This window comes from Jaculus jaculus, chromosome 2 (genome assembly GCF_020740685.1).
Source record: "Jaculus jaculus isolate mJacJac1 chromosome 2, mJacJac1.mat.Y.cur, whole genome shotgun sequence".
In the NCBI taxonomy this organism is placed as follows: domain Eukaryota; kingdom Metazoa; phylum Chordata; class Mammalia; order Rodentia; family Dipodidae; genus Jaculus; species Jaculus jaculus.
Window position 1 is genome coordinate 120,955,045 of NC_059103.1, and position 20,665 is coordinate 120,975,709.

The 20,665-nt window shown below is 41.0% G+C and overlaps 1 non-coding gene and 1 pseudogene across 1 annotated transcript; both read right to left on the minus strand.

The window, feature by feature from the left end:
• Positions 1–1,439: 1,439 nt before the first annotated feature.
• LOC101604949 lies at positions 1,440–3,160 on the minus strand (annotated as a pseudogene).
• Positions 3,161–8,925: 5,765 nt separating this feature from the next.
• On the minus strand, positions 8,926–9,058 carry LOC123459175. Its single transcript, XR_006636078.1, has one exon. It is a non-coding gene; the product is annotated as a small nucleolar RNA SNORA76 (small nucleolar RNA).
• Positions 9,059–20,665: the final 11,607 nt, after the last annotated feature.

The window sequence follows — 20,665 nt, forward strand, 5'->3', positions numbered from 1 at the left end:
TGCATGTGTCTGAAGTTTGTTTGCAGTGGCTAGAGACCCTGGCACACCCATACTCTTTCTCTATCTGCAATTCTCCCTCTCTCTTTATCAAATAAATAAATAAATAATTAAAATATTTAAAATGTATATTAAAGATGGATGTGGTGGTGCACACCTTTAATCCCAGCACTCGGGAGGCAGAGGTAAGAGGATAGTCATGAGTTCAAAGCCATTCTGAGACTACCTAGTTCCAAGTCAGCCTGGGCTAGAGTGAGACTCAACCTCGAAAAACTGAAAAACCAATATATACGTGTGTGTGTGTGTGTGTGTGTGTGTGTGTGTGACAGAAAGGGGAGAAAAGGTTTATTTTATTTTGGTATCATGACTTCAGTCCATCATGGCAGAGAAGCTATGGCAGGTGTAGTTTAGTTTGTGGGTGGAAGCATGTGTTCACATCATGGTGGACCAGGAAACAACCTAGGTCTGAATCAGAGAAAACTTTCAAAAGGTCCACCCCTACTGACTCATCTCCACCAGCTCAGCCTTATCTCCTAAAGGCTCCACAGCCTTCAAAATAGTATCACAACTGAGGGAACCAACTGCTCAAAACATGAGCCTATGGGGGAACATTTCAGATTCAAACCACAAGTTATATTATTAATAACATATGATTTCTCCCTTAATAGGCTGTGATCCTGAAACAGAGCTTTGCTGAGGATAGATTTAAGTAGTATTTTCCAAAGTGTGCTCTAAAGAACCCTGGTGTGTAGGATAGACATTTATGGGTGTTAATAGATATCTAAAGTCAATACACACACACATTAGTTACTTGTCTAGTTGATGGGATCAAATACCTGACCAGAAGCCACCTTAGGGGAAGAAGGGTTTATTTTTGGTTTGTGGTTTGAGAATACAGCCCATCTTGAAGGGGAAGGCCTGGCAGCAGGGGCAACTCATAGCTGGCTGGATTAGGAAATAGAGAAGAAAACCCAGATCCTTGGCTTCTTCATATTTTCCTTTTTATTCAGTCTAGGACTCTATCCTTAGGCATGGGGTTGCCCATATTCAGGATATATCTTCCTTCTTCAGAAAAACTTCTCTGGAAACATCCTCACAGACATGCATACAGGTATATATCATAGGTCACTTTACATCTAGTCAAGTTAACAGTGAAGATTAATCATCAGAACATATTTGAGAAAGCGTGGGGAGAAAGTATCACATGTTGCTTTGCTATATGTGGTGTGTGTACAGATGTATGTGTGTGTGTGCACATGCATGTGGAAGCCAGAAATTGATGTTAGGTATTTTCCTCAATCGTTCTTCACCTTATTTTTGTTTTGACACGGGATCTCTTCACTGATCCTGGAGCTCACTGATTTGGCTGGATGATCATCTTTTTTTTTTTTTTTAAAAAAAACTTTATTTTAAAATTTTCGTTACAGTTGCATTTTTTTTTTACTTAAGAAGTCTACTGTTTACTTTCTCAGGATTAAAAAAAAACAATTAAGATTCTAAAGAATTAAACAACAAAGGAATGTCAAGGGACAGACACAACTGTCCCATTCTTAAGGGTGTAATAGCTATTCCAGTTTAATGTCTAGCTTCAAAACAAAATTAATTTTCTTATTTCTAAATGAAATAATGTACAACCACCATCTGCATCTATGCGTGTTATAACGTTCAAACACAAAGCTTCGTTTTAAGCTTGGTTAAAAAAAAGTAACAGGAATGATGGCCGACCTTAATATGTAGTGTATACCTTACAGGAAATATTGTTAACAATCATAACACAGTAATAATGCCATTAATAGTGAAGTCCTCAATTTAGAATCTGGAACATTCTTCCATCAAGGGGGTAAGGGGAAATTCAGTCCAATGAGTCTGTCTCAATATCTTCATCTCTTGTTTGCTCCACTTGTATTCTCTTTTCAGTAACTGGATTAATGCTTTGAGCCCAAAATGAGATATATTTTTTATTACTGTAGATTACATGTTGTTTGGTGTTCTGTCTCCATTTGTTCCTCCTGCTTGCGTTTTCAATCTGCTGCTTCTTTCTCATGCTGCCCTTTCAACATATTCCTCCTGTGAGCAGTCGGAAAGTTTCTTCCACCCTTCCTCTTCTTTTCACCTTCTTGATCATCTCCTTCCTCTTCAGAATCAGAAGTTGATGCAACCCCAGTTTTAGGTAAGTTTTTCCTTTTTGACTCAACTTCTTTCTTCCCCTCTTTTTTATCTGGTTCTTTTCTTGGCTTATCCTCTTCCTTTTGGCCTTCCTCTTCCTTTTTAAGTTGCTTTTTAGGTTGTTTTTCCTCTTGCCCCCTTTTCTTACTTTTATCTTCATCAGCAACCATGTCACTCTCTGAAGGACAGGGCTGTTTTACTATTTTAGGTCTGTCTCTTGGTTTTGGAATCTTGACCTCCGTAGCTGCAGGTCGTCCTCTTTTAGGACTCACCTTCAGATTAACAGATGCTGTTGCTGCTGTTACCACTCCTGCCTCCTCAGTTTCTACTTGTTTTTCTGCCTTTCTCTCTCTTCCTCGTCGGGCAGCTTTTGGAGTGGTTATGTCAATAGCTTTTGTCATATCTTCATTGCTGGCTTTTTCTTCATGATCAGTATCTTCCTTTGAAACATTAGTTTCTTTTTCTTCCACTTCAACATCAGATGATGCATTTGATTGTTTAGTTGATGTCTGCTGACTTGAAAATTTCACTTTTGGATTGTTATCTATCTCCCATAAACCTTCATTAAATCCTTTTCGTTTATTTGGTTTGCCATACTTCTCCTTATTCTCTGAGTATGGAAATATATCCTTTGGTCCTAAAAATGCAGTCTCATGAGTTCCAAAAAAGAATATGGGTAGTTTGTTTGTAGTGGCTTTACAGCTCCATCAGGAACTTCATCTACCCGAGCCGGCCAATGAGGGTAACCTTTCATCTTGGTAAAGATGAGGTCTCCAGGTTTGAAATCGCGAGTCATCTTTCTGGGGGCGAAGCCTGGGGTCCTGAAGCCAGAAGGTGGTGAGCTCGGGTGGGGACCTAGAGGTGCGAGGGCGGATGGAAGCCCAGGATCGGGGGGGCCGGGGACGGATGCCTCGGGGTGTTGAGACGCGGCTGCTGCCGAGGCGCGGGTGCTGGGGCTGCGGTGGCGGGCTGGCCGCCTCTGCCCGCGTCCACGAGAGCCACCTGCGCCACCAGCTGCCGCAGAGGCGTCTCAACGGCCGACACTAGCCACCGCCACTGCCGCCGCCGCCGTCGCTGCGCCGCTCTGGATGATCATCTTATCTCTGCTTTCTCAGTGCTGTGATTATAGTCATATAACTGTGTGCCCAGATTTTACATGGGTGCTGGGGATCTGAACTCAGGTCCTCTTGCTTGCATTGCAAGTACTGCCTTATCAGCTGAGCCATCTTCACATCTTCATGTTTGTGGGGCTGGAGAGATTGGTCAGTGCTTAAAGCACTTTGCCTAGAAGACCTAATGACCCAAGTTTGATTCCCCACTACCCACATAAAGCCAGATGCACAAAGTGGTACATGTATCTGAAGTTAGTTTGCAGTGGTTAGATGCTCTGGCATGCCCATTCTCTCTGTGTGTCTGTCTCCCTTCAATCTCTCTCTCTTATTGCAAATAAATAAATAAATAAATAAATAAATAAAATGTTTGCCATGCAGGGGATCAAATATAGAACATTATGGATCTTGGGTAATTACTTTGCCAGTAAGTTCAATTACAGACCCAAGATTTCTTAATTTTCTTATTCAGCTTGAGTATTATAAACTTTTTAAAAAATATTTTTTGTTTTATTTATTTATTTATTTGAAAGTGACAGACAGACAGAGAAAGAGACAGATATTGAGTGGCCTCCAGCCACTGCAAATGAACTCTTGATGTGTGCCCCCTTGTGCATCTGGCTAATGTGGGTCCTGGGGAATCGAGCCTCAAGCCTAGGTCCTTAGGCTTCACAGGCAAGCGCTTAACTGCTAAGCCATCTCTCCAGCCCCTGTATTATGAGCTTTTGATAAAAAAAAAAAATGCATGGAATAGCATTCCCTATTTTTATTTGAGCACACAATCTTCCCTCTCCGTATACATTGACAATCTTATGGAGAGTAGTGTTTCACATAGTAGGTGTTGTGATTGACTAAAGTCATGTAGGGAATTTCAGAAGTTTTTATTTTCAAAGAACTAAGTTTCCATGGTGAATTTTCAGGCATTACGCACGCAAAAGGGAAAACAGTTTTGTGTAGTGATTCTCGTGTCACTTACCATGTAATCCTAATTTGTAAATTCATGTTGACAAAAGGAAAGAAGAGGTTAACCAAAGAGCACAGATTAAAACATGTGATACCTATGAGTCATTTCAGAATGAAAGAGTGAAACAGAGGCTCCATCTTCATATGAAAAGATTTGTCACATTTCCTGTATGTGTGGGGAAGCATGGCTGGCCTATTCAGTCAAATTTGAAAACTGATTGTAGTAGAACAGCGAATGGTATAGATAGAACTACTACTTCAAGAGGACATTAAGTGCAGCAGTTAGAATAGTTGAGATATTAGAAATGTTGTTCTGCTGTATTTGGGGAATGGGCCAGTGATAGAGACAAGCTAAATAAAGAAGACAAGTGACAAGATTATCCCTATGTAGAAAAGAGAATAATTGCTTTGACCAATGATCATCTTAAAGGTCATTTGGTGGAAGTTTGCCTAATTTGTTTGCTATAGGTTTGTCAGCATTTGCTTCCTACCTCCCTCCCTCCTTCTCTCACCCCTCCATCCCCCCTTCTGTTCTTCGATATTTGTGTGAGGGACTGAATCAAAGGCTTTGTATATATTAAGCATATGGTCTATTATTGAGGTGTCCGCACCCTCTCATAACATAGGGAGTCCCTTGCAGCAAAAACAATAGCAAATTCTCTATTTTACCAAAAAGTGTTAAGTTCCTGCATGCACAAGTCATTGAGGTTGGTTTCTGGAGAATGAGTGTGGGACATCACCCAGGACTCAAACTCATTTACTGTGAATGGGACAAATGTGAAGTACAGAATGTATCTATGACGTGTGCTAGTTAAAGTGCATGTTTTTAATCCATTAAATCTTGAGCTATAACATATAGTTTACAGAAAAAGGAATTAGACAAAGCAAAAATTTGACATTGCTCAAAATGATTGTGCCAGGCTGGGCGTGGTGGCACATACCTTTAATCCTAGCAGCTGGGAAGCAGAGGAAGGAGGATCACCTTGAGTTTAAAGCCACCCTGAGACTACATAGTGAATTCGAGGTCGGCCTGAGCTAGAGTGAAACCCTACCTCAAAAAACAAAAAAATAAAACAAAAAAAAAAAAATCAGGAAAAAGGGACAGTACTAGATGAAATAAGACTAAATACCCCATCAACTGGATGCACTGTGAGATCCTGGATTGGAGGCTAGTTTGGAGAATATAGTACTCAAGGGCCTTTTGTGTCATTAAGAGTATATGTGTATATGCATGTGTATACATAGTATTTGTTATATAAAATAAAATTCTATTGAAAGAAATAGGTGAACATTATTGACTACAAAATAAATCAGGCTACAAAATAGCACACATAGCATAAGTAGCTAAAATTGAGAAAAACAATTGGAAAGCTATTAATCATTTATGTTCAGTAGAAATTTAACACCCCCATACACATATCTGTGTGTGCATATGTATATAGATATATATACTTTATTTTCATGGGGAAAGTTCCTGGGCTCAATCACTTCCAACCATAGCCTCCTGAATAGATGGAACTATAGGAACAGACTATCCTGACCAGAAAGTTTTTATTTATTTATTTTGTTTGTAGTATCTAAATTCCACAAAGAAAGTTCACTAATAAAGGGCCTACCAAATCAGAGAGCCAGAGCCTCAGAGGCCTCCAACACCTCATCACTGAAGGAAAATGAACCCAACATGGCTCAGGGAAATTTTGTGGAAGAGGGGGTGGAAAGAATGTCAGAGCCACATGTTGGGTCTTCATATGCAGAGACATTTATCATACCAATAACTGTGGGCTAACTCCACAATGCACGACCCATATACCTCAACAAGGAGGGGCCAATGGGGGGGTAGGTCACGGATGAGCCTAACAATGGTACCAAACTGCCTGTATTTGCTGAATAGAAAACTAATAAAAAAATTAATTAATTAATTTTTTTAAGAAAAAGGGCCAGTAGGAGCTGGATGTGGTGGCGCATACCTTTAATCCAAGCACAGCCCTCAGGAGGCTGAGGTAGGAGGATCGCCATGAATTTGAGGCCAGCCTGAGACTACATAGTGGATTCCAGGCTAGCCTTGATTAAAGCGAGACATTACCTTGAAAAAACAAACAAACAAACAAAAAACAAAACAAACAAAAAATAAAAAGGTCAATAGGAGCAGATAAATAACATACATGCCTCTTTGGTGGTTTGATTCAGGTTTCCCCATAAACTGATGATTCCAAGCTGTGGTGATTTAAGAATTGGAACCTTGTTGGAGGAGGTGTGTTGTTGGGGGTGGGTTTATGGGTATTATAGCCAGCTTCCCCTTGCTAGTATTTGTCACACTCTTCTGTTGCTGTTGTCCACCTGATGTTGACTAGGAAGCGATGTCCAGCCTCTGCTTATGCCATGTTTTCCCATGCCATAATAAAGTTTCCCCTTGAGTCTCTAAGCCAAATTAAACCCTTTTCTTCCAGAAGTTACTTTGTGCCAGCAACATCAAGGTAACTTCAATAGCTCCTCAATGAAAGGAATTTTCCTTTAACTTATCAGGTTGTATAATCATGAGGGAATTGGAAAAAAGCCAAATTTTGTAGGTTCTTAATTCTGTGAGTAAATGCTTGTAAAATATTTCTGTTTCTTGGGTTGGCGAGATGGCTTAGCACTTAAGTGCTTGCCTATGAAGCCTAAGGACCCTGGTTTGAGGCTCGATTCCCCAGGACCCACATAAGCCAGATGCACAAGGTGGTATGGTACATGCATCTGGAGTTTGTTTGCAGTGGCTGTAGGCCCTGGTGCACCCATTCTCTCTCTCTCTCTCTCTCTCTCTCTCTCTCTCTCTCTCTCTCTCTCTTTCTCTGCCTCCTTCTCTGTCTGTCTCTCTCAAATAAATAAGTAAATAAAAATAAACAAAAATTTTAAAAAATATATATTTCCATTTCTTTCCACAGCTATTACTCCATTCCTCTAAGTCAAGTCTAAGAGTCTTTGACAAGATGCACATCAAGTCTTTCCTTTCTTCTAAAGACCATAGCAGAAAGTATTTGGGCTGCTTTCATGGTTCTAGGAAATCTGGTATGTAAACTTTTCTCTGAGGGCTTACTTGTGAGTACCCCAAGGAAGAGGCAGTAATAAATCCTATGGGCTAGACTTGACATTCACTAGAACTCACTGAGAAGGTTGCTTGGTCCTATGTTGTAACTCTGCACTTTCTCTTGCTCTTCAGATACAGTGGGCTGTGTTTCAGATCACACTTGAGCATGCAAGCATATCTGGACAGAGCCTCAGCACCATTTATCTTGGGGACAGGGCCTGACTGACATTGTCTCTGCCCAGGTAGCTGCCTGTTCACAAATCTCACAGGTTCCAGCTTCTCACATGTGGCAGGATAATCAGCCCACCTAGCCTCTGCATTTCCATACAGAGGGTATACTTCACTTTGGCCTCAGTCCAGTGAAGTAGCTAGTTGAGAATTTTCAGATTGTGAGACTGATGCAATACCTATGGTGTTAAGAAGGCAACAAGTTGAGCATTTTCTTCTGTATATATAAGAAACATCTTCAGGGCTGGAGAGATGGCTTAGTAATTAAGGCACTTGCCTGCAAAGCCAAAGGACCCAGGTTCAATTTCCCAGGAGCCACGTAAGCCAGATGCACAGGTGGCACATGTGTTTGGAGTTCATTTGCAGTGGCTGGATGACCTGCTGTGCCCATTCTCTCTCTCACTCTACCTGCCTCTTCCCCTCTCTCTCAATAAATAAATAAAAATGAAATATTTTAAAAAGTATATATCAGATGCTGGACCAAGTGTGCTTTATTGATGGAAAAATTCTCTGGAAATGTACTTGGTTTTTGAGCTAGATTTGGAAATGTTTGAGTATAGGTTATAAAGACCCTTGAATGGAAAGACAATGGAGAGCCTATACTACTAATACTAGCTTAGAAGCAGAAGAATAAAATACAGTCCTAATATTTCAATGTTATCTGGGTATAGTAAAGGACCTTACTCTTTCTTTCCCTTTTTCCCTTGTTTTTTTTTTTTTTTTTTTTATAGTTTACGGTAGCTTGGAATTTACTGTGATCCTCCTACCTCTGCCTCCTGAGTGCTGGGATTAAAGGTGTGCACCGCAATGCCCAGCTTGTTTTTTTTTTTTTTTTTTTAGCTAAAAACCTGTATTTTTAAGTCTAATGTAATGTTTAACAACCTGCGGTTAATCAAACATTAACTTAGGTAGCTTATCCAAATGGATCTCGCCCATCAGGGCATCACTCGACCACTGAGCACATGGTCAGCCTTTCCCCTCCTTTTCCATCAGGGTTCCCATAAACTGCCTGCCAAGGGTGGTTAATTACAGACCCGAGTCACTGCCCATACACTTGGTTTCAAGTTATGTTTGGGCTGAGGTGGCTTAACGGTTAAGGCGCTTGCAAAAGTCAAGGAGCCTAGGTTCGATTCCCCAGTACCCTAGGCGGCGAATGCATCTGGAGTGAGTTTGTAGACCAAAGGCCTTGGCGCGTCCATTTTCCATGTGCCTTTCTCTTTCAAGTAAGTATGAAGCTCCTGTCCAATCCAACTTCCAACCTGATCGCACATCCCAGTTGGGTTGGAAATCACCCAGGCCAGCGGACATGTTGTGGAAGGGAAAAGCGTGCGAATACGCGCGCCCTGGGCACTTTAGCCCTGAGTGAACACCGCCTGCCCGCTCCAGGCCCAGGAACTGCGATGTGGCTCGCGGTTAAAGGGGCCGCCCACGGCGGGCCAAGCGGCCCCAGTTATGCGCGAGCGTGTACTGTGGCGCCGCAGCTAGACCTCCGCGGCCACGTGCAGGTGCGGCGGGGGCTCAAAGGCAGCGCGATGTTTGTTTTTTTTTTCTCAATTTTTATTAACATTTTCCATGATTATAAAAAATAATCCCATGTTAATACCCTCCCTCCCACTTTCCCCCTTGAAATTCCATTCTCCATCATATCCCCTCCCCATCTCAATCAGTCTCTCTTTTATTTTGATGTCATGATCTTTTCCTCCTCTTATGATGGTCTTCTGTAGGTAGTATCAGGCACTGTGAGGTCTTGGATATCCAGGCCATTTTATGTCTGGAGGGAGCATGTGGTAAGGAGTCATACCCTTCCTTTGGCTCTTAACATTCTTTCTGCCACCTCTTCCGCATTGGACCTTAAGCCTTGGAAGGTGTGATCAAGATGTTACTCAGTACTCCAGTCACTTCTTTCCAGCACTATGATACCTTCTGAGTCATCCCAAGGCCACTGTCATCTGAGAAGAGAAGATTCTCTACCCAAAGTGAGAGTAGTGTTAATATAAAGGTATGACTATTAAGAGAAGTGCTTACTGGGCAGTTTGACTAGCATAGTATATACATTTATCCAGACATCAGCAGATGTTACACCCCTAGGGTTCATGACTACCCCTGTTTTAAGTTTTCAGTATCAGGGATGTATTCCCTCCCATGGATCAGGCCTCCAGTCCAATTGGAGGGCAGTTGGTTTCCACCATGATAGACATGCCACTATTGCACCCATTGGCTCATTTGGCCTGACTGGCCAATTATAAGGCTTGCATTGTCCACTGTTGAGTATCTTCACTGGTGGTTTCTCTTTTTCCCATTGAACTACATGTAGAATGGCTTCTTCTATCTTTCTGTCAGTTGGTCTACATGGAGGAGGTTATCAGCTCATTTCCAGCAGGATTTCTCAGTGGCTTTGCAGCCCAAGTATGTGGAGTCTTCAGCAATAGGGTTTTACCACCTATTCCTGGTGGGAAACTAAGGGCCTCGGCAATGGCCTATAATGTTTTGGAGGCATCAGGGACTTCCCTGGCCAACAAGTCACTGGAAGGTACCCCATCCCTGGCACTGAAAATTTTCTAGCAACTGTCTACGGCTCCTGAGTATTCTACTGTCCAAAACCGGAGGATTCCATATGATTTATTTATATCCTCTTAGATTTTGATTAGCCCTCCCTCCACCTTTCCCTTACTCAAACTCTTCCCCTGACCTCACTTTGGGCTTTTTCACCCCCATTACTCTATTCTTCTACTTATTATATATACAATACCAACCTATTAAGTACCCTTCTCCCTTCCTTTCTCTTCCCTTTACATCTCTTTTTACTGGCTTACTGGCCTCTGCTACTTAGTTTTTTTTTCCTTCTCACACAGAAGTCCAATCATCTGTAGCTAAGATCCACATATGAGAGAGAACATGCAGTGCTTGGCTTTCTGGGCCTGGGTTACCTCACTTTGTATAATCCTTTCCAGATCTATTCATTTTCCTGCAAATTTCATACCTTCATTTTTCTTTACCGCTGAGTAGAACCTCATTGTATAAGTGTGCCATATCTTCATTACCCACTCATCAGTTGAGGGACATCTAGGCTGGTTCCATTTCCCAGCTATTATAAATTGAGCAGCAATAAACATGGTTGAGCAAGTATCTCTAAGATAATGAGATGAGTCCTTCGGATATATGCCTAGGAGTGCTATAGCTGGGTCATTGTTTTTTGTTTTTTGAGGTAGAGTCTTGTTCTAGCCCAGGCTGACCTGGAATTCCCTGTGTAGTCTCAGGGTGGCCTTGAACTCATGGTGACCCTCCTGCCTTTGCCTCCTGAGTGCTGGGATTAAAGACATGCACTACCATACCCAGCACCTTTTTCCTTTCCTTCCCTTGTGTGTGTGTGTGTAGGGTCTCTTGCTGCTGCCATTGAATGCTTGCCTGGCTTTATGTGGGTGGCTAGGGAATTTAATTTGGGCTGGGCTGGAAGGATTTGCAAGCAAGTACTTTTGACCATCGAGCCATGTCCCCAGACCTAAAGACCTTATTCTTTAGAAGAAACTTCTTTTTTTTTTTTTTAAAATTTTTAGAGTAAGTGAATTATTCTACTTGACAACTCAGATTTAAATATAGAGGATCTTCAGGATACAAAACAAGCTCCACTGACCTTCCAGAGAGAGATAAAGAGACAGAGTGATTATGAACTCTTTAAAAGCAGAACATAAAGTTTTGTTGAAAAAACCTTGCTTGTAGATAAGCATACATAACAGTATGCTAGCTTTACGAGAGTTAAAATGTTTGGTTAAGGGCTGGAGAGATAGATAGCAGTTAAGGATCCAGGTTCAATGCCCCAGTATCCATGTAAGCCAGCTGCAAAAGGTGGCGCATGTGTCTGGAGTTTGTTTACAGTGGGTGGAAGCCCTGGTGTGACCTTTCTCTCTGTCTGCCCCCCCCCCCCCGCCTCTTTCTCCAGTAAATAAAATATTAAAAAAAAAAACTTTTGATTGAGATTAAATGCCATATTTTAGCCATTATTTCTTTGGACCCACCAATCAGTCAATGTTGAAGTCATGGATTATACCTATGCAGTCTAGGAGTTTATTTATGGTGCTCATATGCTTAAATGAAACCCTGTTTATGAGGATTTTTTTTTCTGACTAGTTAAGACTTTAAGACTTTGACTGGAGAGATAACTCAGCAGTTAAAGGCAGTTGTTTGCAAAGCCTGGTTGTTCTAGCTTTAATTTCCCAGAACCCATTTAAAGTGGTGCATGCATCTGGATGGAGTTTGTTTATAGGGGCAAGAGGCTCCAGAGGGCCCATTCTCATTCTCTTTTTTTCCCTTTCTTCTTTCTCTCCTTGCCAATTACTAATAAAAATTAACAAAAAAAAAAAGATGTTTCATTTAGTTTTTGGTTAGTGGAATCTAAGGAAGTAATTTTGGGAGGGTCTTCTAAGAAAGTTCATGGGGTTTATTGTGTTTTGAATGCTGTTACAGTCAGCTCCTCATTGCTGGCAGAAAACACTCAAACAAAAGCAACTGATGGGAGGGAAGTTGTTTATTTTGGGTGACAGACTTGACTGGAAGCTCCATGATGGCAGGAGAAAACATGGTATGAGCAGAGGCTGGACATCACCTTCTGGCCAACATCAGGTGGACAATAGCAGTAGGAGAGTGTGCCAAACACTGGGAAGAGGAAAGCTGGCTATGAGACCCATAAGACCACCCCAGCAATACACTGCCTCCAGGAGAATCCAATTCCCAAGTTTCTACCAGCTGAGGACATAGCATTCAGCACACATAAGTTTATGGAGGACACCTGAATCAAACCACCACAAATGTAATATTCCCCATTGATTCTTGTGTTTGAACACTTGGTTCCCAACTAGTAGTGCTGTTTGGGAAGGTTGTAGAAACTTTAGAAGGTGGAGGCTTGCTGTAGGAAGTAGGTCACTGGGTGTGAGCCTTGAAGTTTTTAAGCCTGACTCCACTTTCTGTTCATGCTCTTCTCCTGTTCATCCTGACTAGCTGCACTGTGACCAGTAGCCTCCTTCTCCTGTTGTCATACCTTCCTCACCATGATGGAATTATTCCCCTTGAAACTGTAAGCTGAAAAAAAAACCCTTTCCTTTCTTAAGATGCTTCTGGTTAAATATTTTGTCCCACAAATAAGTTTTGAATGTAGCAACTTGGTACCAAGTAGTGGGACTGTTGTTGTGATAAACCTGACCATGTATTCTGTAGGCTTTTGGAAGTGGTTGATGGGAGGATTGTGGAAGAATTTCAGTCTCTGGGCTATAGAAGGCTTACAATGTTGTAAGCAGAGGTTAAGAAGCCATTCAGGTGGGAATTTGGAAAACAAGAATGGTGAAACACAGTCACAGTCTGCTTCACGAGGTTTCAAAGGGGAACAAGGACTCCATCAGGAACTGAGCTGCCGGTAATTCATGTTATATTATGGCAAAGAAATTGCATTCTGCCTGTGTCCTGAGAACCTAAGTGAGGTTGAACATAACAGTAATAGATTAATTTTACTAATTTTTTGGAGAATATTTCAAGGCAGAATAGCATTCCAGTTGTGGTGGCTAGTATTGACTACTCTTATTTGGATCTGCAGTGAGATAGAGTAATAAGTAGAACAGAAAAAATATGAAAAATGTGGTTTGGAAGGAAAGGCATGTGAACAAGTTTAAAGTTCTGGACAAGAAGACTCCAAGTGACCACACACCTGTGATTGTTAAATTAAAGAGATTAAAGAAAACCTCACTCTCTTCATTGGGACTATAGGAAAGGTGCCCCATGGGTAAGACTCCACCTACTGAAAGAAAGCTTTAACTTGTGAGAACATAAATTCTTCTGAAAAGAAAGCCTGAAGTGGGACTGCTGAAGAAGTTTCCTGCTCCTGGAAAGCAACTGCCTGGGGAAGTGTTACCCTAAATCAGCAGACAGAGGTCATAGAGGTCTAAGAGGGACAGGTTTCATCCTGAACTGGCAGCAGAACTTGACATCATTGTCTACAAAGTATTGGAATTGCAAGCATGGAAAAAGACAGGATTGAGAAGGTCATAGAGTCAACTCTATGGTTTCAAAGAGCTACTGAGGCTGGGAAATGTGAAGCAGGGTCATATTCACTGCAAGGAGACCCTAGAAGATCAGTGAATGAAGCAGTAAAGACAAAGCCTAAGTTTTCTTTTTTTTTTTTTTTTTCTTCTCTTTTCAAGGTAGTGTCTCACTCTAGCCCAGGCTGACATGGAATTCACTATGTAGTCTCAGGGTAGCCTTGAACTCATGGCAATCCTCCTACTGCCTCCCAAGTGCTGAAATTAAAGTCATGCACCACCACACTCAGCCCCCAACCTAAATTTTAATGGAGGCCCCAGGATGTTGGAGATCCTGAACCATGGATATGTGCCAAAGAAATCTATAGACTCAAAGCAGAGCTAGTGCAAGACAGAGGCTATGTGTGCTATAGGCAGCAGAGCTGTAGGGGGAAGGGCTATCCAAGTGTTAGATACCAGACATGGAGCTACAGGATTTGGTGTTTGCCCTGCTGGGCTTGTCTTTCTTTAGTCCAGTCTTTCCTTGCTATGTCCCCATTCCTCCCTTTTGAAAGGGAATGGTTACTGTGTGCCATCATGTGTTGGAAGTATGTAAATTGTTTTTTGATTTTACAGAAGGTCCCGGTTAAGAGATTTCTTGAGTCTCAGAATTGACTGGATTTTTTAACAGTGTTAAGACTGCTAAATACTATGGAGACTTTGGGACTGAATTCATTTGTTACACAAGATAGCCATAAGCCTATGATGGCCAGGGATGGAATTTTGTGTCTTGAAGTAGAATGTCCCTCATAGGTTCACGTGTCTCAGCACTTGGTCCCCAGCAGGTGGTGTGGTTTGTGGAACTTTTAGGAGAGGCAGCCATGTTGGAGGAAGTGGGTCACTGGGTGTGTTCTTCAGGTTTGATCACATGGCCTCACTTCTTATTTACTGTTTCCTGACTGTGGATAAGTATGACCAGCAGCGTCACTCCTGTTGCCATGCCTTCCCCACCATGATGGAATGTAGCCTCTGGAAACTATAATCCAAAATAAACTCCTTCCTTGGGTTGCTTCTCCTCAAGTATTTTATCCCACAAATGAGTAAAGTAACTAATACAGAGGTGAAGGTAAAGTTTTCTTTGCCAGAAAAATGGATTAGATAGCTAGAAACAGTCATAGTGTTTTCAGTGCCTTTGAACAACAACAACAAAAGCCCCCATCCTTGCATATGAGTTTGGAAAATGTACTCCTCTGGGTACATGCTTCAGAATATACAGTACCCACTCACTTTCCTTTCTTTCTTGCTTGCTTTTTTTTTTTTTTTTTCCAAGTAGGGTCTTGCTCTAGCACAGGATGACCTGGGATTTATCTTTCAGGGTAGCCTCGAATTTATGGCAATCCTACTACTGCCTCCCAAGTGCTGGGATTAAAGGAGTGTCCCACCACACATAGCCCCACTCACATTTTGTTAGGTTCCTTTGCAGTGAACTTCACAATCCTATGGGATGGCTTTGACAGCTATACTGGATTATAGAACAGGAAAGGAATTCATCCTCTAAAGGCAGCATGACCCCTGTTGACTATAGGTGTCCCATAACACCCCTGAATTGACTATTTCCAGAATGACTTTATATGAGAGAAAAATAAAATTTATTTAAGCAGCTGTTGTTTCTGATTTTTTTAAAAACAGCAGCTAATTGTTAGCAAATTAAAATAACATGGGACAGGTGTGGTGGCACATATCCCTAATCTTAGGAGGTGGAAGCACAGAGACTGAGTTCGAGGTCAGTGTGAGTTGGGCTGCATAGTAAGTTTCAGGCCAGTATGAGCTAAAAGGTGAGACCATGTCTCAAAACAAAACAAAACAAATAAAATTAAAAAAGATGTGGTGTGTTTTGAGGAGTGCTATCATTTATTAAATATTCCTTGAGAATTATATGCCAGGCATTCTGTGATGTAATAAGGACAGAGCTCACAGTATAGGCTGTAAAAGATAGGTGTGTACATGCACAGGTAATTAAAGCATACTGTCATATAGTTGTTTAGTTTGCATATTGCATAGAGACATCTGGCAAACAGCAAGTAGGGGACTGCTTTGACAGACTGCATGCACAAGACAGGGGAATCCTTAATTCATCTTCACAAATGGGGTGCAGGTATTTTTTTTATTTTGAGAGTAACAGAAAGATAAAGAGGTAGATAGAGAATGGGTGTGCCAGGGCCTCCAGCCACTGAAAATGAACTCCAGATGCATGCACCCTCTTGTGCATCTGGCTTACATGGATCCTGGAGAATCGAGCCTCAAACAGGGGTCCTTAGGCTTTACACCAAGTGCTTAACTGCTAAGCCATCTCTCTAGCCTGCCTGTATGATTTTTAGACTCTGATTCAAGCAATAATGATGATGATATTTTAGTGTAGTTTTGTTCAATGCTTTTCAAACTTATTTAACAGTAGTCTTTTTTGAAAGATATTGTCATTCAGAAAAGCACAACATTGGCCAGAAGGTTTAAGAGGTCACCTCCTTACACTTACACTAGATATAGAAGAAAGTATACCAGGTAATTTAACCATACTTAGTATAACAGAGGTGGGCACAGTGTGCTTAGGAAGTCCTAGTCAGGTTTTAGAGAAAGCTTCATGAAGGAACTGATGCTTAAGCTAACTCTTAAATATTTTTATTTATTTACTTATAAACACAGAGAGAGAGACAGAAAGAATGGGTATGCCAGAACCTCTAGCCGCTGCAAACAGACAAAGATGCATGCGTCACTCTCTGCACCTGGCTTTTCATAGGTACTGGGGAATCGAACTCAGGTCATTAAGCTCTGCAGGCAAGTGCTTTAACCACTGGGCAATCTCTCCAGCCCTTAAGCTAACTTTTTGAAGGATGATTCCCAGAGGACAAAATGGGCAAGAGCATGTCATGCTAAGGAAAAATCCTGTGTATAGAGATCTAAGAAAGCATGTCGTATTCCAGAGATAGCAAGCAGTGCACTAAAGGTGGAGAGTGGGAGAGGGGAGAGTGGGGAGTCTTTAAAGAGCAGGGCGATGGGAATAGACCCTCTTTGGAGGATGTAAGGTTTATATGTGCTTGGAATACCCTAAAAGAAATAAATATAAAAATCATATGAAATGTTAGTACTGAGTTAATGACAGTGAATTGGGATGACAAGAATAAAGAGAATATTTAGTAAGTAGAATTAATGGCTCTAGGAGAGGACGGAGGAGAAAAATTAAAGATGATTCCTAGGTTTCTCAGAATACGTCAACTTATGATACATGATCTTTAGCACAATAGTGCCCTTTTTAATGAGTTTTGCAAGGTCAGGAATAGATTCTGAAGAAAAAATGATGAGCCAAGTTTCAGATATATTGCTCTTGAAATATGTGTAGACTGTCTGGGTGGAAACGCCCTGGATAAAACTGACAACATGGATCTTGATAAGTGGTAAGAATTCTGTGGAATTTGGTTGATAAGAGATTTGAGGGTCATGGGTGTAAAAAAGGTAGGTGAAACTTGTTGATGTGACCATCTAGGACTCAAAGAGTGTGTTCAGGTTCAACATAAAACTCTGGATAGGTTCAAAGAAGAATTTGGGTCCACTATAGCCTCCATGGCACCAATATCTTCCTATTAAACTTTTAGTATCATAAGTATTTTCATGAGTTCCAGGCCAGCTTGGGCTACATAGCAAGAATGAGACTAACCTGTGCTATACTGTGAGACCTAGTCTCAAAACAAATAAAACAAAACAAAACATGAATGGGGAGAGAAATGAAAGCATAGAGAATATAATTCAGTTAAAAGTAGATTAAGTCATTGTCACTGAGATATAGTTTGGAGCCCTATCAGGAAGTCTGGAAAAGTAAAAAAAAAAACAAAACAAAACACCACAAGTTCAATATTTATCTTAAAAATTAAAGTTATTTATTTACTTACAGTGCTAGGGATCAAACCTATGGCCTTGTTTATGCTAGGCAAGTGTTCTAACACTGAGCCACATTCTAGACCAATACTAAAGTTAGTATTATTTTTTAAAAAGAGAGAGGGGTAGGGGGGAAAGTGAAAATGGGTGTGTTGGGACCTCTAGCCACTGCAAACGAACCCCAGACACATGTGCCACCATGTGCATCTTTCTTATGTGGGACCTGGATAATCACACCTGGGTCCTTAGGCTTTGCAGGCAAGTACCTTAACTACTGAGCCATTTCTCCAGTCCAGTAAAATTATTTGATAAACACAAATATGAGGGAAACTACAATGAAATGTTTTACTAATTATATTCTATTGCATACATTTAAATGTGACACTTCTTGAATAATCAGTGAAATAAAATTCAATCGACAGTACTTTAATTAAAAAAATCTGGGCTGGAGAGATGGCTTAATGGTTAAGGTGCTTACCTATGAAGCCTAAGGACCTAGGTTCGGTTCCCCAGAGTTCACATTAGCCAGATGCACATGGTGGCGCATGCTTCAGGAGTTCGTTTGCAGGGGCAGGAGACCTTGGTGCACCCATTTTTTCTCTCTCCCCTTTTCTGTCAATAAATGAACATAAAATATTAAAAAAATTGAAATTGGGGCTGGAGAGATGGCTTAGCAGTTAAGCGCTTGCCTGTGAAGCCTAAGGAGCCCGGTTGGAGGCTCGATTCCCCAGGACCCACGTTAGCCAGATGAACAAGGGGGCGCACGCATCTGGAGTTCGTTTGCAGTGGCTAGAAGCCCTGGCGTGCCCATTCTCTCTCCCTCTCTCTCTCTCTGTCACTCTCAATAAATAAAAATGAACAACAACAACAAAAAAAAATTTAAAAAAAATTGAAATCTTTGCTTTTGAGTAAGTTGCTAAGCAGAATTTGAAAAGGAGACAAAAAACATAGTTGTAAGGAATCTTACAGGACCAGTAGTTACCTGTGTGACCAAAAAAACCATCAGGAGATTACGCCGGGTGTGGTGACACATGCTTTTAATCCCAGCGCTCAGGAGGCAGAGGTAGGATCACCATGAGTTTGAGGCCACCCTGAGATTACATAGTTAATTCCAGGTCAGCCTGGACCAGAGTGAGACCCTACCTTGAAAAACAGACAAACAAACAAACAAAAAAAAAAAAAAAATCAGGAGATATAAAGATTTATTCATATAAAAATTAATTTTTCTTGAAACTTCTTTTATTGACAACTTCTATAATTATAGACAAAAATCCATGATATTCCCTCTCCTACCCCACTTTCCCTTCACAAATCCACTCTCCATCATATCTCGCACAGCTTTTTTTTTCAAAAATTAATTTCTGATTGGGAAAATTTACATTGCCTCTAGAAATGTACTTTTTTGGGGGGTGGTGTTTCGAGGTAGGGTCTCTGTAGCCCAGGCTGACCTAGAATTCACTATGTAGTCTCAGGGTGATCTCAAACTCATGGCCTTCCTCCTACCTCTGTCTCCTGAGTGCTGGAATTAAAGGCATGCACAACCACACCCAGCTAGAAAATTACTTTTTTAATTGAGAAAAGATGATTCACTTCTGCAATAAAACAGACAAACAAAAGGTCTTCAGAACTAAAACTGTACATATATATTGCTGGTATTAAAACAATTTAGTTTTAGCTTTACTGAAAAAAGAGGCTTCGACTGGATAAATCATTTATTTACAAACAGGTTTTTCCTTTTTTTATTAACACATTAATTGTACATTTCTATGGAATACATTTTTAAAATATATACATTGTATAATGATCATTTCTTTATAACTAGTTTATTGAGCAACATAAAAATCACTCCCATGTTTAGTATAGCAAGGTAGAGGAGATTTTCTAGTGCCTTTTATTTCATGTTTTTCTTTTCCTTTTTGTTTTTTTGAAGTAGGGTCTCACTCTAGCTCAGGCTGACCCGGAATTCAGTATGTAGTCTCAAGGTGGCCTCGAAACTCATGGTGATCCCCCTGCCTCAGCCTTCCAAGTGCCAGGACTAAACACTGCACCACTACACCAAGCTCATTTTTTTCTTTTAAATCACAGTGTCTGGGACAAACATGAAAACTGTTCAGAAATGTGATATTAAAAGCAGGTAAATGTTCTACCGTGGCACATATGTGCACATTCGTGTGGAGGCCAGAGTACAACCTGGGTGTCATTCCTCATGTAAGCTGTTCATCTATTTTGAGACAGGATCTCTTCTTGGTCATCAAGCCCCAGGGATCACCCTGTCTCTACCTCCCCAGCGCTGAGATTACAGCATTTGATATCACACCTAACTTTCTTTTAGGGCTCAACCTCAGGTCCTCATGCTTACATGGCAAGCACTTTACTGACTGAAGTATCTCCTCAGCTGTTTGTTTTTGCTTTCTTGAGACAAGATCATGCCATGTAGCCACTGGCTGGTCTGGAACTTGCTATGCTGACTAGGTTGGCCGTGAACTTGCAGTAGTCCTCTTGCCTCTGCCTCTCAAGTTCTAAGATTACATTTATGTGATACCAAACAAGGCTTTGTAAAACTGCTTTCTAAAAATGGTCAATGGAGCTCAGCATGGTGGCACAAGCCTGTAATCTCAGCACTTTGCACGGCCCAGACAGGAGGATAGCTCATGGCTAGGCTAGGCTATTTAATAAGACCTTCTCTCAAACACAACAAACCCAATGGCTAAGGCTAAGGATGAAGATCAGTGGTTGAGCACAGGTTTTGCAGGCTTGAGTCCCTGGATTTGAAATCCTGGGGCCAGCGAGTCAGTCCACTTGATATAAAGTCTAGAAAACATCTCTGAGAGTAGAAATTATTTGAATTTAATTTGTATTCCATTGAGCTTCTTATAACAACATTCACTATTTGTAATTGTAATTGTCATGGTCATCTTTCTCAATGGGTAATGATGCATTTACTCTTCAAATGCCAACAATGAACATTTACCTATGTAAATCTGAGTTTCAGGATTAATTTAGCATTTCCTTAACATCCACAAGGACCTACCATTGTCCCCATACTAGTTCCTTGTTAGGCAGCCTGTGATAACAGATGAAGTATCCAGTGAAGTAAAAATGCCAGTGCTACTCCTAGACATTGTTGTGACTATTTTGTGTCATCTTTCATACTTTCACTTCTGGCTTGTTCTGTGAGAATTTCCTGTTTATGAGTGAGCTACATAAAC